Below are 17774 nucleotides of genomic sequence, written 5' to 3' on the forward strand. Positions count from 1 at the left end.
AGAGCCCGACGCGGGGCTTGAACTCAGGAGGTGTGAGATCATGACCTGAGCCAAATCGGATGCTTAACCAACTGAGCCACCCGGGAGCCCCCAGGTACAAGTTTTTGTGTGGGCATCCATTTCATTTCTCTTGGGTGTACACCTTGGAATGGAATTGCTGGATCATGTGGTAACTCTGAGTGTAACTTTTTGAGGAAGCGCCAGATTGCTTTCCATCCTCTTTTGCTTGAATTACTTCAATAGCTTCCTAATTGTTGTCTCTACTTCTGCCTATGCTACCCTTCGGTTTATTCTTGCACGGCAGCCCGGGGCGACTCTGTCATAACCGTATTCAGATGGTACTCCTTAGCTTGACTTAGGGTAAGAGACAAAGTCCTAGAAGCTCTGTGTGGTCTGGGCCCTCAATGACCTCCCTGACTTCATCTGCCGTCACTCTCCCCTGCATCCACTCCGCCGCGGTCACAATGGCTACGTCCTTATTCCTCTAATATACCAGCTGTTCCCACGCATCAGCGCTCTTTCGCTTGCTGTCCCCACCCCCCTCCACCGCCGCCTTAAATGCTCTTCTCCCAGATGTCTCCCTGACTTCTCCCCCACTTCCTTCTGGCTGATGCTTAAATGTCACTTTCTCAATGAGACCTTTCCCGGCCACCTTATTTTTACCTCCAAATACGTCATATCACCGCTGCTCTGCTGAATGTTTTTCCTTTGGCACTTAAAATGATCTCACATACTATGCACCTCTTTATCTAGCTAATTGGCTGTCTCCTGTATGAGAGTGAGAACTCCCCGAGAGCAGGGATTCTTCTCTGTTTTGATCTTGTTCACTTCTGCCTATCCAATAACTAGACCATGTCTGTCCCAGAGTTGGAAAGGACACAACAAATATGTGAATTAATAAATTAGTGGATGATTTAGTGAATGAATGAATGAATGAATGAATTGTTAAGAGCATGAACTTTGGAGTACCTTGTGCAAGTTTCTCTGAGCCTCAATTTCTTGCATGACTCGCAGGGCTGATGTCAGAATTTTAACGAGATAATCTATGTAAAGCCCACAGTATAGTGCTTCGCATATAGAAAGTATAAGTGACATCTAAAACGAAGAATTATGAAATATCTTCTAAGATGCACTTCGAAAGCACAGAAGATGAACTCCTAAGCCATGTCTGCCCGAGGGTGGACACAGCATCCTCAGCTGTAGAATGGCCAAGATTCCCAAACCAGCAAAGGGATAACAGATTCTTGGGGGTTATAAGGTATCACCCGGGATCTTGTCCCTTTTCCCAGTTTAAACACCCCTCTGAATGACCTCTGTAAGCAGAGATGAGGCTTCCTCTGACTCCAGGTATGTTCGAAGCCCAGTCCCCTGCACACAATCCTCGAACACCCTGACTTGGCTCACCCATAATTCATTCACCCATTGCCATAGTGACCAGCGTGCCATAAGAGGATCCCTAAGAAGGATCGGCCCAGAAAATGTTGTAAGTCGAACTCTGCTGGAATCTCATCAGGAGGCGGCAGTAACTGACTTCTATGCCCAGCAGCAACCAAGTGAGAGCTCAGAACCATTATGGTGTGGCACTTACTGGGTGGAATGAGGGAATGGTGATGTCCTAGCACAGTGACTCTCAAACTTGAGCCTGTATCAGAATCACACGGAGCACAAGGGACTGGGCTCCACACCCAGAGTTTCTGATTCATTGGGTCTGAGCGAGAGCCCAAGAGTGTGCATTTCTGACAGGCTCCCAGATGATGCAATGCTATTAGGAACTTGGGGGTAATAACACTGAGAATCACTGCTCTAGTCCAACCACATAACCATCCTAAGCCTGAGAATCTGATTCAGGAGGTCTGGGGCTCAGTTCTAGGAATCTTCATGTTAAGCAGGACTCTAGGTAATTCTCACGTAGGTGTTCTAATGGACTGACCACACTTTCTGATGCCTGGTATAGATGCCCAGACCCGATCCCTGAGGATACTGGGTGAGTAAGTTCTGGGGGTGAGGCCTGAGAATCCAGGCGTTGGACAAGCCCTCAGGTGGTTCTGATGCACATTAAAGTCTGGAAGCCATTGGTTTATCGACTTAGCTGGACCAAACAAACAGTTCGGTCCTTTGGGAGGTACATCTGAAAGATACAAAGGGAAACGGGATATCTGTATCAGTCTGTGAGAGCTTGCACAGAAAGGATCTTTGAGAAAGCTGCTTTTGGGGATAAGGGCCATTGTGTAGGTCGGGGTAGTGGGGAAGAGAATGTGGTTAAGTAGCTGCAAAGCCCAAGCAAGGTTTGCAAGGGAGGCCAATTTGGGTCACTCAAGCAAGTGGACTGTTATCCTTCAAGACCCTGCTCTGAAGCACGTGCCCTAGCAGCTTCCCTAGGGCCAACTCAACGTGGTCCTTTGGACAACTCCTCATGGAAAATTCTAAGATAATAGGGTTGAGAGGAATCTCAGAGACTATGCCCCTAATGTTCCTTCCGTGGCATCAGGGGTGTGAAGACAGGCCCAGAGAGAGGAAAAGGGGCCCTGAACACGATCTAACAACAGTAGCTAGGAGCTGTGCTAGGCATCTTGTCCACATTATCTCGTGCAATAATCACAAGATGTCATTAGCCGAGCACTGTTATCATCCTCCTTTTTACCTTCCCCTACACCTTGAGACCCAGGGAAGCTTTTGTACCTGACTGTATGTGCACACTTGAGGAGAGGTTGCTACAAGGGCATGAGCTGGAGAAAGCAATCGCCAAGTAAACAATAGCAGCCCCCTGATTGGTCAGAGCAGTAAATTCCAACCACCTAGCAACCGTGTTTGGGGAGGACGATTGGCAGCTATTTCACGACAGGGGCCTGGGGAAGAAAGGAGACAAAATGGCTGCCCACCTGATAACTGCACATGTGCAGTAAGGGGGGAGAAGGGGGACAGTTACACATAGAGAAGAGGCCTTTCTTCTGCCTAGAGTCAGGGGAAAGGCAGCTATGCAACTGAGCACGTGCAGTTGGGACAAGGCTATACAACAGGGGATCCTGGGGCCCAGGCAGCAAATTGGCAGTGATACACATGAGGGGTGGGCCTTCCACACAGCTAGGGAGTAGCTGGACCGGGAGTTGAGCTCAGGTCTGTCCGACATAAAAGCCTCCGCTCTTCACATCAGTGGGTCTCACAAGTTAGCGTGCCTCGGAAAGACCTGGAGGGCTAGTTATAAATACAGGTCCCGGGGCCAAACCCACAGACATTCTGACTCAGAGGGTCCTGGGTAGGTTCCTGCAGCCCATAATTTGAGATTTACTACTTTGAACCTTCTAACAGACCAACACCATTTCCAGGCCACACATAAAACAAACAACAACAACAACGACAACAACAAACGTGGTCCTTGTGTCCTGCACACAAAGACAGCCCACATCTTCCCTTGCACTCTGCACCCAGGTGTCTTCAGACCTGGTCACGACCACACTGTTCATCAGAAGGGTGCTGCACCTCAGTCTTCAGCACCAAATGCTCTGGCCAAAGGTCCTAATTCATGGCCTTTCCCCTCTTAATACAAAAAGGTATAAAGTGATCACAGATGGTCCATAATTACCAATTGCCTTTTAGTATTTCTTGAATTTGTTTTAAAGTTATTTATTTTTGAGAGAGAGGGAGGGAGGGAGAGAGAAACAGACAGAGAGAGAGACAGAGAGAGAAGGAGTGGGGAAGGGCAGAGAGAGGGAGACAGAGGATCCGAAGCAGGCTCTGTGCTGACAGCAGAGAGCCTGGTGTGGGGCTCGAACCCATGAACTGTGAGATCATGACCTGAGCCGAAGTCGGACACTCAACTGACTGAGCCACCCGGATGCCCCTAATATGTCTTGAATTTTCTAATTCACATAGGGTAGAAAAAATACATGTAGTTCAGAAAAGCACGAAATTCATTGTAGGGACTTCTTTCTCACCTCCCAGCCTTTATTCATAGTCATTCCCTCTAAAGGAAACCACTATCAATAGTATCTTGTGTTTTCTTCCTTTTTTTTTTTTTTTCTTTATGAAGTACCGACTTTGGAGGGCACTGTTCAAATCTACCTGTTTACCATCCGCAGGTCAGTACTTAGAGTTAACACTAAGTGAATCCCATGTCTGTGCCAGTCACTTTACACATAGTATCTAATTTAATCCTTACAACAATCCTGTGAGGTTAGGTAGTAGTATTCCCATTTTAGAGATAAACAAACTGAGGCTCAAAGAGACTAAGTTATTTTCCGAAAATCACACAGGAAACACATGGCAGAGAGCTGGGATCTAATTTTCTCTGAATCCAGAGCCTGTATATTTAACTACTCAGCTCTACTGCCTTTTGGCAGGATATTATGATAAAAGCTAAGATTTACTAAATTTATACTATGGGGCAGGCAATGTCCTAGGCGCATTACCTGCATTGCCTAATTCCAACTTTTTTTTAAAGTTTATTCATTTTGAGAGAGGGAGAGCATGAGCAAGAGAGGGGCAGAGAGAGAGGGAGGGAGAGAGAGAATCCAAAGCAGGCTCTGCACTGTCAGCGCGGAGACCGATTTGGGGCTCGGACTCACGAACCGCGAGATCATAAGCTGAGCCGAACACTTACCCAACTCAGCCACCCAGGCGCCCCACCTAATTTTAACTTTTACAATAACCTACTGAGTTGGGTATTAATTTCACCCCCATTTTATAGACAAGGCATGGAGAGGAGAAGTGCAGAGAGGTTAAACCATCTACCCAAGACCACACAGCTGGTAACAAGCAGAGCTGGGGTATAGGCTGGGCAGTGTGGCTTCAGTGTCTGCATGTTCATACACGATGCTGTGTGGTTTCCTTAGAAGGAGCACATAAATGAGTCTAAAAGCCTCAGAATTCACACTGCTGAATTCACACGTAATACTCCTGGTGTCCCCGAGCCAGAACATCCTCTGTCATAGCACCTTGGACGCCCCCTTAATGCTCTCCTGCATCCCCAGGCTCCCTCACGCTAAGCCTCCAAGGTCATTGGGTGCGCCTGACAAACGCGGTGGCCAGTGGGGTGACCCGGATGGCATCAGGATCGCCCTGCACACTTCTCTGCTCTAGCTCTGCCAGGCTGTGGCCGCCTGGCTTTTCAGACCCCTTGGTTGGCTTCTTGGGCAATCTCTGGACCTTAAACTTGGGTTTGGGGCTGTGTCTTTCTAGCATCCCGCCTTTATTTGTCTCCGATGGAATCTGCCTTGAATGACCCTCCATGTTCTCGTCTCAGCGGGAATGCCCATTCTCCCTCTCATCCTGCAGGCCCAAACTGAACTGCGGCTGCTTTTCCCTGTCCCTGGCCGGGCCAGCCTCAGCCTCCGGACCCCCTTTGCTGTGGGGAGTCAAACAGGTCGCCTCCAACTCAGGACTGCTTCGCAGAGCCGTCACCTGCTGTTTAGGGAAAGGAAAAGGCAGACCGCTCTTGGCAGGTGCTCATTCTGGCAGCTAAGTTAGCCACAGATTGGCCAGAGCTGCTCCTCTGTGTGGGTGATGACGCCTTCGGGGTGCCGCTGCCAAGCGATCTGCAGCCCTGCCTCTACGCCACCCTCTGGAGAAAAGAGGAAGTGATCTCAGGGGGGAAAAAAAAAGAAAAGGAAAGGAAAAGAGAAGAGAAGAGAAGAGAAAAGAGAAGAGAAAAGAAAGGAAAAGAAAAGAAAAGAAAAGAAAAGAAAAGAAAAGAAAACCCAAGCCTGAGAATCTAAACAGACAGCGAGATTTGCGCACCCCCGACCCCCAAACTGCCTCAGCCATCCCTTTCTGTACAGGAGCCTGAACACGGGGGAGAGCGAGAAGCCGAGAGTGGGCGCTGCTCTAGCAGCAAATCCGTTCCCTCTCAGGGTCTCCTATGGATTTCCGCGCTTCTCTGCCGCTGCGATCTGCAGCCCCCTGGCCTAGAGCTTCGCTAATGCAAGGCTCCTGGCCTCCACAAAAGGGATTTATGCACAGAGAGAATATGAGAACTCAGATGCCGGAAAGATCTTGGTCTTTACTAAATTCTAACTCCGGTTTAATGCAATTCGATGTAGCGTTTCCTCCGGTTGTAAACATAAGCACCAGCCCGCAGTGGGATTGGCAGTACCTGGGACTTTGTCATCAGTGGAAGTCACCGGCGGTTGCATATCACATTGAAACAGCCGCACCTATCTCCAAATAACGTTTTGGCTCGTCGCCGCTTCAGAATTATGGAATTCTGAGTGAGACCCGCCACTAGATCTTGTCGTCTGCTGGGTGATCAAGGAGCACATAAATTGCTCTATCACAAATTCAGTTTTAATATTTTGGAGAACCGTGTTTTCAGCATCATGGGTTTCCTTTTTGCTCCTGTGTCGTTTGTTTTGTGCATTTAAAATGTGGCTCTGAAAAGGGGTTCCGTCTGTTTTATGGACCTTCCAAAGGGCTCCGTGCACCCCAAAGTCAAGAATCCTAGCTCTTAGGATTCATCCAACGACTGGATGGCTCAGTCATTAAACATCTGATTCTTGATTTCGGCTCAGGCCATAATCGCAAGGTCGGTGAATTCAGGCCCCTCCTTGGGCTCTGTGCTGACAGCTTGGAGCCTGAAGCCTGCTTCGGATTCTGTGTATCTCTCTGTCTCTCCCCTGCTCACTCTCTCTCTCTCTCAAAAAAAAAAAAAAATCAATGAATAAACATTTTTAAAAAGGAAAAGGGGGAAAACAAGAAAAAAAAAAATCCTAGCTCTTAGGAATTCTATCCAGCTCTGGCCCAGGGAACTGGAGGGATGTGTTTGTATTTAGGGCCCATGCTGGGAAGGCTAGGTGTAGGAAGGCTAGGGAAGGCTGGAATGCTAAAGCTGTAAGCAGAATAAAACAGAAACTTAGGCAGAAGCTGAGTGTCCTACCCTGAGGCCAGGGCTCACCCCCCACCATTGCCACTTCAGCCCACCCTCCCTCTGCCTCACTTGAAAATTCATTCTCCACAGTGCAGCACGCACCACCAGATGGCGCTACTGTACGAGCTGGCGGCCAGGAGGGGCCTCTGAGCCAAAAGAGCCCATAAAGGTAACATAGTCACTGTCCTGAAGTTGATGTTAGTGCCTGTTGGCAAGGTCCAGCCAGGACCCTCAGAGGCCTGAGAGCGCTGAAAAGACTCCAGTGTCCCCCTCATCTGGAACTCAAAAGGAAAGCAAACCCGAAGTGTACATGACTTGGCTGAATTTCCAGTGACTTATTTCCAGCTTTCCTGATGGCAAAATTCCGGATAAGGTCGTTGATGTTGAACGTTTCCCGTGCCCTTGATGTGCGTTCAGTAGGCCTGCCCATCCGCAAGCCCAGCACTGCCTGCTGGTAAAAGGGGTAACCCAATAAAATCCTGCTCTGGACCCTGACTGAAGTCTAATCTCCCTCACCCCACCCCGCCCCCACTCGCAGTGTGTTGTACACTGGCAAAATCCAGGACGTCTGGTAACAACATCCAGATCCCTTGTAGACTAATGGGCTTTGGAGAACTCTGGGGACCATGCTCCAGCCAATTCGCATGACTCAAGACAGCCCCAGTGTGGGTGGCCCTCAAAATGTGATTCCGAAAATGAATAACCGCTGAGGCACGCATAAGAGTCCACCATGCAGGGGCGCCTGGGTGGCTCAGACGGTTAAGCGTCCGACTTCGGCCCAGGTCATGATCTCGCGGTCCGTGAGTTCGAGCCCCGCGTCGGGCTCTGTGCTGACAACTCAGAGCCTGGAGCCTGTTTCAGATTCTGTGTCTCCCTCTCTGACCCTCCCCTGTTCATGCTCTGTCTCTCCCTGTCTCAAAAATAAACAAACGTTAAAAAAAATTATTTTTTAAAAGAGTCCACCATGCAAATATTCTGGCCAGATATAATGCCCCCCTGAAACCTTACCTGGGTCAGCTTCACCCTGCTCCTCACGGCCTATACATCTCAGGGTTTTGCTAGCAGTTGCCTCGCCTACCATTCCTGCACGAATTTCTGCCAAGCTTCATCAAACCGGCTCCCCACCCTCCCAGCCCCAGCAGCGGGGACCCAGTACTCTAAAAACCCTGTAATGTCAGCCCTGTGACCATATGGAACCCTTCACAATTCCAGCAATTCCCAAACTCCTGAACGCACTCCTAGGGAACTCAGGGCAGTACAAAGTTGAAGTTCCAAGTCCTGTACGTTCCTGATCAAACTCAGGAGCGCGGCCCAAAAAACCCCACCATTTCATACCTGTAACAGACAGTTCCCGTGTCTGACAATGGCCTGCAGCTTGTACATCATCCGGCTTCTCATACAGCTGCCGCATCAGATCACCCGAGACCCTCTGCGTCTGGGCTTCATTGTTAGTGCTCCTGTCCTCTGTCGAGTCTGTGGTTCAGCCGTTCCTGGACCTGCTGCGGCGGTACCGACGCTGGTAAAGGAACATTTTAGAAAGGGAGGGCTCCTGGGCTTCTCTCTACCTGCCCAGGGCATCAGCACAGAGTCTGGCAAGAACGAAATCCTCTGATCTGGAGAAGGGTCCCTCTGGCCCCGTGAGGATATACAGCGATTCGTGCTTTCCACCGGGCACTAGTTTTCTACACGTGCTGTCCCACTGCTGCTAAGTACCAGGAAGCAAACAGCTCCGTTGAAATGAAGGTGCGCTGCCGAGGGCCGCAGCCCTTCTATCACGCAAACCTGGGAAGGGCTCCCCTTAGGAGAGCTGGGTTTCCAGGCAGGTGGCAGGCGAGAGTGGTATCTAGCCCATTCCAGCCTGGTGCCTGCAAGCCAGCTGGCTGCTGCTGCCCCCTGTGGGCCACCATCACCCATCGGAACTCCCGTCCCAGGGGCGCCTGGATGGCTCAGTTCCTTGGGCATCCGACTTCGGCTCAGGTCACGATCTCACAGTTCGTGGGTTTGAGCCCTGCGTCGGGCTCTGTGCTGACAGCCTGGAGCCTGGAACCTGCTTCAGATTCTGTGTCTCCTTCTGTCTCTGCCCCTCCCCTGCTCATGCTCTGGCTGTCTCTCAAAAATAAATAAGCATTAAAAAAAATTAAAAAAAGAAAAAGAAATGCCATCCCAGGCCCACACTTTGTTTATAACCTGGGTGCAATCTACCTCCTTCCAGCTCTGCGCTCAACCCTATCTGACAGCGTTCAAAGTACTTAAGCAAATGCTTTGCACGATTGTTATGCACCAGGCCCCATTCTAAGCGATTTCACATAATACATCATGTAATCTTTACAACAACTCTCTGACAGTGGTACCCCTTTTATTTCCATTTTAGAGATGAGGGAACTGAGCCCCGGAGACATAACGTAACTTGCCCAAGGTCAAATAGCTGGCAAGCAGCAGGGTCAGGATTCAGGCCCCAGGAAGGCTGACTCTACATTTCGAGGGCTTAAGCACTGTCTGTCCTATAGTCGGCTGGGCCATGTGGTGCCTCTGACAATACCCTTGGCGTCTCTCTTATGTTTTAGTCCACAGTCTCCCCTTGGATTTCATTGGTCCCACCCATTTGGGATAAATGTCCTGCCTATTGCCACGCAGACATCAAGACTTCCCCCAAGCAGAATCCCAGGACAACTGGTCACCAGACCCACCCCCCGCCAGTTGCAGCTAAACTCTCTGGATGGGTTCCCAACACAGTGAGGGGCGGTTGGGGGATGAACTGGAAACCCTAGCAATGCGGACACAGGAGAGGCGGCAGATGCAAGGACACGTTTTTAATGTTTTTATTTTCTTTTTGAGAGCGAGCGCCGGGGGGTGGGGGAGGAGCAGAGTGGGGGGCGAGGGGACAGAAGATCTGAGGCGGGCTCCTGGCTCTGAGCTGTCAGCACAGAGCCCGAGGCCCGACTCCAACTCACATACGATGAGATCATGACCTGAGCTGAAGTCAGGCGCTTAACCGACTGAGCCACCCAGAAATTTCTTAGAGAAATTTCTAAGGAAAAGTTAGTAGGATTGTGAGGCGTGAGGAAGAGGAGATCAAAGCCCATCTCCAGGCTTCCCCGAAAATAATCATCTGGCTTGGGTGACTGAGCAGGTGGATGACGAGGTCACTCGGGGAGATGGGGCACAGAAGGCAGAGAGGTCGGCCGGGAAGGTGGTAATAACAGCTGGTGTCTATGACACATGCACCATGCGGGTGAGAACGCAGGCGCTGATCAGTATGCTCGCTTTACAGGTGAGGGAGTGTGAGCCTCTGAGAGTTGAAGGAATTATCCTACAGTCACACAGTAAGAAGCAGGGCTGGGATTTGGACCCAGATCTGTCTGACTTCAAGTCTGCACTTTTAATCAGCTGGATGGAAGGCAATCTGCCTGTATTCAGACCTTTGCTCTGTCTGCTATTTCTTTTTTTTTTTTTTTTAACTGTTTATTTTTGAGAGAGGCAGGGGAGGTGCAGAGAGAGAGGGAGACACAGAATCCGAAGCAGGTTCCAGGGTCTGGGATGTCAGCCCAGAGCCCAATGCGGGGCTCGAACCCATGAACCGTGAGATCATGACCTGAGCCAAAGTCAGACGCTCAAGCCACTGAGCCACCCAGGCGCCCCAACTGCCTGCTATTTCAATGCTGGTTGTTGTCTGTCTTAAAGCTTCCTGTGTTGCTGCCTTTCTAGAGTCTTAATGTTGGCTTAAGCCCTGTCCCTGTTTGCCTGCCTGGCAATGACTCCCAGCCATTCTCCAATCTTTAGTGTCTAAATAACTGCCCTTCCCCAGTGCTGCTCTCCCTTCCCCCCTCGAGCCCCACTCCACCCTTGTCCCTACATGCCTCATCCAGAGTCACGACTCCAAATCTGCAGGTTTTAAGACCCTTCTCCATATCCCACCCACAGCGGAGCCTCCCTCCCTGCATTCTTCTCTTCCAGCCCAGCCCTGTAAGGAGCATCAGAGCTCTGACTCAGTTTTGTCCTTGAAACTTTGTCTCTGTATCGAGGGATTCTCCAACTCGGTGTTTTGCATGCGTTTTGGGTGCATGTAAGTGTGTATACGGCAGGGATTGGTTGCACATGGGGGTGCCCTACTGGCATTTAGTGGGCAGAAGGCTAGACATCCCCAAAATGCCAAACAGTCCCACACCATGAAGAAGGCCCTGTATTCTACCCAACTTTTAAATGCCACACCCATCCCCAGTTATTCATGTAGGTGAAAAAAAAAATCGGTTTGTAATGATCTGTGCCTAGAACATAACTCGGCTTTACATATCAACACAAAGTACTTTTTTTTCTGCGTGGTTTCAGGATATGCTGACATTTCTAAGAATACAACTACCATGTAAACTGAAGGAAAATTATATGTTGTTTTGCTCAGAACTCTCCCAAGAGTTCTTTAACATTTTTGAAGACCAGGTTGCTGACAGTAATGCTCCTTGTAGTAATTGAGTCAATGCCCCTGTATGGGTCTGCATTTGTAACCTTGGCATTTGTGTTGTGGTGTTTCTACACAGAGGTGCAAGTTTCTGTCTGTTCCCTTAGGTCTCCTAGTGTGGTGTGGCCAGACCCTTTACAGATGGAGTCATGATCAATTGCAAATACTTTCCTTTTATTTCTCCTTTGCACTACAGCTAAGCCTTTGTCTCTCTTTCTGTCTCTTATACACACACGCACACGTGCACACACACATACACAAATGCGTAAAACTACGTGTATAGTAGGTACATAATATTGTCTCTGAGTTTCCTTTTGCATTTTAGGATAGTGAAGGAGTCATAGAAAATGATTTATTAAAAATGGAAACATTTGAGTTGCCTGGGTGGCTCAGTCGGTTAAGCGTCCGACTTCGGCTCAGGTCATGATCTCGCGGCTCGTGAGTTCGAGCCCCGTGTCTGGCTCTGTGCTGACAGCTCGGAGCCCGGAGCCTGCTTCAGATTCTGTGTCTCCCTCTCTCTCTCTGCCCCTCCCCCCGCTCATGCTCTGTCTGTCTCTCTCTCAAAACTAAATACTCATTTAAAAAAATGGAAGCATTTCCTGAAGCGCCTCATGCAGTTTCAAGTTCATTATATGTATACCTCACTTAATCCTGACAAAAACTGAATGAGATAAAGATCATTTTCACTTTTATTTTGCAGCTGAAGAAACTGTGACACAGAGAGGTTAAGTAAGCTGCCCGAGGTCACACAGCTAGAACGTGAAAAAGAGCAGAATAGCAGCCTAAGTCTGTTGGACTCCAAATGGAATATAGGTTTGCCTGTTGGCATATGCGGTAGATTCTCTATCATGTTCCTTACTGGTATTAGGACAGGCTCCAGATGATTCCAAGGACAATATATTTAAAAAATCGTGTGGGTTCGTAGAAAAAGTACGCATCGCCCCAGGATGACTGCAAACTCTCATGCATACATTTGGGTCTGTGTCTTTAACACGCATGACAGCCAGTCAGAGGACTTGAGTCACATTTAATGGTGTTGTATTCCTTAATTGCTTCTTGCAGCCAATCAGAGTGTAGAATGCCCGAAAGCAGCTCTTTGGCAACCATACTTTCCATTTGAAAAAAATAAGGTACGTTACCTGACACCGACTGTGACAATGAGACCCAAACTGTTTCCATCTGGACTATCCTGGAAAATCCCCACTCCACCAGCAACCAGTCACATCAACAAGATATATCGGGTGAAAATGCACATCACATACCTGCCTTATTCAGAGAAATTGGCCATTTATCTTGCTTTGTGTAGATACAGCCTCAGTGGGTTTCTCCATGCCTTCCTGGGGAGCTGCCCGGCTCCTTCCCAAGCATCTCTGAATTCCATCACTAGGTGGCAGCCTTCTCAAGGTTTTGAGCCGCACCCAAGGCAGGTTGTGCTAAGTGCCCTTTTTTTTTTTTTTTCCACGAGTCAAAGGTCAAATGGACCATTGTTCCTTCCAGCTGAAGGAAGAATGCCCAGATGTTTTTCATGCTGCCATTTCAGGAAAGGTAACTTGTGTTTGGCAACTTGTTGACATCTTAACAATAACCTAAAGCTTGTTGTGGTACGCCTGGATCTCCACTGTTGGGGTTCAAATACTGGTTGAGCCCATACTATGTCACAAACGCTGTGCTAGGTGCTGGGGCTGCAGTGGGGAGATTGATGTCAAAACAAACAAACAACAACAAAAGCCTATAGGACAATATCCTAAGCACTGTGATCGGGTGAGCACAGGAGGGTTACCCACTTCAATCCAGGGGCTCAGGGAAATCCTGGATCTGGTGACACCAAAAGCTGAATCTTGATGAATGGGCGAGTATTATCCAGGAAAGAACGTAGGGAAGGGGATTTCAGGCAGAGGAAACAGGCTGAACAGAAAGCTCACGACAGTGTGGCGTGTGCTGGGAACCCAGGTGGGGAATGTTGGGCATAAGAGAACACGGTGCAAGGTGCAAGGGGTTAGGTAGAGGTCAAGTCTGCAAGGGATGCAATGATCATGTCCCAACCAGGATCCAACATATAAACCACCTGTTCTTCCCAACTACTTCCTGAGATAAAAGCCTCACCATCTCACGATCTCTTTGTTTCTCACAGTCTTACGGCAGCAAGTGGAAATGACCTCGGCAAACACGTATTGAGTCTCTGCTAAGTACTGGGCACCGTGCTAAGAAGTTCTTCATGCATTGCCTTCTTTCATATCAGTGACAACTCTATGAGATGGATGCCATTATGCTGTAATCTTCATTTTACAGATAAGGAAACCTAGGTTCAGAGAGGTTAAGTGACTTGAGTAGAAGCATGAATGGGACACAGAGGAAGTGCAGGAGAAAGAGGGAATCACCAATAACATTAGAAAACATGGGCCAAGAGTGACAAGGAAGACTTTTGGACACAGGTGTGTGCCTAAGCTGGGTTTCATAACAATAATATGGGGTGCCTGGCTGGCTCAGTCAGAAGAGCATGAGACTCTTTTTTTTTTTTTTTTTTAATATTTATTTATTTTTGAGAGAGCACAAGCAGGGGAGGGGAAGAGAGAGGACAGAAGATCCGAAGTGCACCCTGTGCTGACAGGCTGACAGCAGCAAGCCGATGTGGGGCTTGAACTCACCAACCACAAGACCATGACCTGAGCTGAATTCGGATGCTTAACCCACTGAGCCACCCCGGCGCCCCTGAGCATGAGACTCTTGGTCTCCGAGGTGTGAGTTTGAGCTCCACGTTGGGTGTCGAGATTACTTTAAGGGGTGCCTGGGTGGCGCAGTCGGTTAAGCGTCCGACTTCAGCCAGGTCACGATCTCGCGGTCCGTGAGTTCGAGCCCCGCGTCGGGCTCTGGGCTGATGGCTCAGAGCCTGGAGCCTGTTTCCGATTCTGTGTCTCCCTCTCTCTCTGCCCCTCCCCCGTTCATGCTCTGTCTCTCTCTGTCCCAACAATAAATAAAAAAAAAATAAAAAGACGAGATTACTTTAAAAAAAACTTAAAGTAACAATAGCAACAATAGAGAAAATAATACCTTAAAATGTGTGTTATGTGCTAGACTCTATACTGTGTTTTAGCGACATCCCCTCATTTCACTGGGTGACATGCAATTATTGAATCACCTGAATTGCACACCTGAAACTAACAGAACACTGCATGTTAAGTACACTAGAATTAAAATAAAACCTTAATTTTAACAAATCTTACCTCATTTAATCTTTTCAATAGCCCTGTGAAGAAGGTACTCTTTTTATCCCCACTTCACAGATGAGGACACCGAGGCACAGAGAAGTTAACCAACTTGCCCAAGGTCACTTGGCAAGCGGTAGAGCTGGGATTTGAATCCAGGTAGTCTGGTCCGGGAGCCAGGAGGATTTGAGCCCGGGACATGAGTGGGGACATTTCAGGCCGGGAAACAGCATGGAAGGCTGGGAACTCAGAGCAACTTGGGATTGCGGGCCTGTAAAGTGGGGGGACCTGAGAGGTCAGGACTGTGAGGCTGGAGAGGCCCACAGGGGCCACACTGCGAAGGGCCTTGGGTGCTCCGGAGGCAGCTTGCGTGTGGTACCCAAGGAGCGGCGGGGACCACTGGAAAGTCATAAGCAGGGGAGAGACCTAATCCTGTGGGTACCATGATTGTCGTGTGGGGCGCCCCCCCCCCCCACCTGCTTCAGGTAACAAACTCCTGCAGCACAGACATCACACCAAAGTTCAGACTTCTAAATGTGCGCCATTGTACTTCTTGCTGTTCCATTTCCGGATGCGCCTGGGGCGTCTGGGTGGCTCAGTCGGTTAGGCGTCCGACTTCAGCTCAGGTCATGAACTCGCTGTTTTCGTGAGTTCGAGCCCCGCGTCGGGCTCTGTGCTGCCAGCTCGGAGCCTGGAGCCTGCTTCCGATTCTGTGTCTCCCTCTCTCTCTGCCCCTCCCCTGCTAGCACTCTGTTTCTCTCTGTCTCAAAAATAAATAAAGATTGCAAAAAATAATAAAACAAAACAAATGAACATTTCCGGATGCGCCCTGTGACGGCGATGTTCTAAGACAGATTCTCACACTGAGGTTCCTGCTCAGCGGTATCAGCACCGGCTCTGTAAACTCGTCAGAAATGCCGTCGCTGGGGCGCGTGGGTGGCTCGGTCTGTTAAGCGTGGGACTGTTAATTTCGGCTCAGGCCATAATCTCACGGTGTGTGAGTTCGAGCCCCACTTCGGGCTCTGTGCTGACAGTGCGGAGCCTGCTTGGGATTCTCTCTCTCTTCCTCCTCTCTCTGCCCTTCCCGCGTGCTCTCAAAATAAATAAATAAACATTAAAAACAACAAGAAGAAATGCCATTTCTCTAGCCCTATCCAGGACCCACTGAACCAGAAATTCTGGACGGAGGGCCTGGCAACGTGTGTTTTGGTAAGTCCCCAGGTGATTCTGAGTGAGGCACACTAATGCTTGAAAACCACTGTTTGACACGGTTGCTTGGATATTAAATGCGCGTGTGTGTGCGCGCGCACGCGCGCGCGTGCATGCGTGTGATTTATTTCCTTTCTCAGCACCCTAAGGGCAGGAAACCAGTCACCTCTTTTATCACCCTGTCTGCCACCTCTGCCTCCTGCCCCTGGCACCGAACACCATAGGTATCCCAGCTCTGGCACTGACTAGCTGTGTGGAAGGCCCTTAGCCACTGTATGCCTCAGTTTAATCATCTGTAAAATGGGAATAATAATGATAATACCTACTTCATTCAGTTACTGTATCGAGAGTTAGTGCTAGTGAAGCTATTAGCACAGCTCAAAAAAAAAAAAACCTATTATCGCAGCTCTTCTTGATGCATTTAAGTATTTTATACATTATTTTATATTATAGATTATTTTATAAATTACATAATATCTGCATGTTTCATTTTGTATAAAATAATATAAAAATTATATTATATGTTATTTTACAGAATATATAATATATACTAATTATAATAATAAGGATACAATAATTAAATAATAATATAATTCTAATTATCCTACAGGGCTGTCCCAGTGCTCCAGGAGCCTGATTTTGCAGGGAGTCAGAGAGGAAGAAGGGTGAAGCGGAATAGAGGCAAAATCACCTGGGCCCATTATACAAATTGTCCAGAAGAGGCAAATCTATAGAAACAGAAAGTAGATTAATGTTTGCCAGGGTTGAAGTGGGTGGTAATGGAATGTGGGTATGAAGACTTCTCTGGGGGAGTGATGAAATTGTTCTGGAATTATATAATGGTGATGCTTGCACCGCGCTGTGAATATATTCAAAACCACTGAATTGGGTAAATTTTATGGTATGTGAATTATATCTTAAATGTTCAAAACTTAAAAAAAAAAAAACCCAGTGGGCCTCATCAATCTGAGAAGAGAAAGCTGGGACCCTTGCTTTTTTATCCCCTTAAGCCCCAGGAAACTAGGCACAGAGCAGGTGCAGGAAAAGCAAGAAGCTTGTGGCTGGATTTTGTTCTAATTTCTTTGCTTTACCACATAGGGGCAACTAACTCATTTCCTGTGTCATTATTTTGAGAGACATAAAAAAAAGTTTCACGTTTTCACTAAGACCCACCATGTCAATGGCGTAAAATTAAATTGAGAGAGAAAGGCGTAACCTGATTATAATAAAAACACAACCTGGACTGGTACATAATGGGGAATCTCACAAACACGTGTGCCACGTGAGGTCAACTGGGTGAAAATATGAACCTTTGCTTTTTTTTTTTTTTTTCGTAAGTCCTCAGGCAACATAACCTATTCCAATGGTCCCAGAAGATCTCATTATATCCCCAAAGGGCCCAAACCACTTAATTTTCCTTCCCAGCTTTTAGAGTTTCCAAGAAAACCAATGATTAGCTTGCAGAGTGATAGAAGCAGCCTTCCACCTTTGTAATACAGAGTGGATGAATCTGTACTACAGGAATTGTGAGGTTTAAATATATGTTCAACATTGTTCATTGTCGACGGAGGCTGCTTTATTCTATTCAAGAGAGTCTAAACATCTGCCTCATAGAATCTCTCTGTGACAAGACTGCTTCCTGCCAAGAGAGTTCTACCAGGAAAACTTGCAGGCCAAAACAAACAAACAAACAAACAAACAAACAAACAAACAAAAAAGTGAACATGCTAAAGTAATTTAAACAAAGGCAAAGGGGAGGAGGTACTTCTATCTAGCAGGCCTAACTTTATCAGGACTCAAATACTAAAGCCAAACTAAAGAATGTGAATCTGTATAGTACAAGAGTTGAGCATGCCAGTTCTAGAATTCAGCTGCTTGGGTTCAAATCATTGCCTCTATTCTTGGTTCTCCTGGCTTGCCTAAGTAAGACATTATTTGATTTATGTCCCTCATAGTATGTTCCCCAATCTTTCGCGTTATGCCCTGACTCCCACTAGATCATAAATTCTATAAATAAGGCCAGGAGCCATCTCTGGCTTGGTATATGGGG

This window comes from Herpailurus yagouaroundi, unplaced genomic scaffold (genome assembly GCF_014898765.1).
Source record: "Herpailurus yagouaroundi ecotype Mexico unplaced genomic scaffold, PumYag 67700, whole genome shotgun sequence".
NCBI lineage: Eukaryota > Metazoa > Chordata > Mammalia > Carnivora > Felidae > Herpailurus > Herpailurus yagouaroundi.